This window comes from Theropithecus gelada, chromosome 7a (genome assembly GCF_003255815.1).
Source record: "Theropithecus gelada isolate Dixy chromosome 7a, Tgel_1.0, whole genome shotgun sequence".
NCBI lineage: Eukaryota > Metazoa > Chordata > Mammalia > Primates > Cercopithecidae > Theropithecus > Theropithecus gelada.
Window position 1 is genome coordinate 34,716,534 of NC_037674.1, and position 736 is coordinate 34,717,269.

At 47.7% G+C, this 736-nt stretch overlaps 1 pseudogene; it reads left to right on the forward strand.

Annotated features, from left to right (window-relative positions):
* Positions 1-626: 626 nt before the first annotated feature.
* On the forward strand, positions 627-736 carry LOC112628197 (annotated as a pseudogene).

Here is a 736-nt window from a genome sequence, read left to right on the forward strand (position 1 = left end):
ACACAAATTCCTTTTATTGTAAAAACAGAGAACAAAAACAACCAAAGCAGATATCTAAAAACAGGCTTCAGTAGAGCAAGGCCAGGCATGCAGCGCACCTGTCTCTTAGTTCATCTTCCAGGAAGGCCTGAGTGATCCTGCTGCTGCTGCCTCTGTTTCATTTTCAGATACTTTGGCGTCTACTTTGACGCCTTTACATGGTCAGCTCTGGAGAAAGAGAAATGGGTGTCCAACATTCCATTTAATTAGTTAGCCTGAATGCACATGGGCCCTTCCGCAGCTCCTGTTGTCACCTCAAGATCAGCTTTGGGCCAGACTCTGCACTTGCCTCCACACCCTGGTCACCCTCTTCCAAAACAAATGAACAAATCCAGCTCCGTCAGCCATCTTGAGTAAGGTAGCATTTACTGACTTTTCTTTGGGAAAGTGAGGCAAGCTCTCATAACGTATGGTAAAATTTCCCTAAGGATACCTACAAACACTTCTGTTTGTCCCTCCAAGTCCCTCTCAGCAGCTGCTGCCTGCCTTTCTTCTTCCCCAAACTGCCTCAAGTGGCCCCTTGAGCCTGACATTGCTCCCTTCTTCCCTTCACTGGCGCGTGCCACTCCTTAAAAAGAGAGTCAGCGATCCTTTTGTAGTTCTTAAGTGTGATGACTGTGGTTTCATGCTTGTGTGTGAGACATGGGTGGGCCTCCCTCAAACCTTGTTACGATGTCGGCCCATTACCCGTCTGACA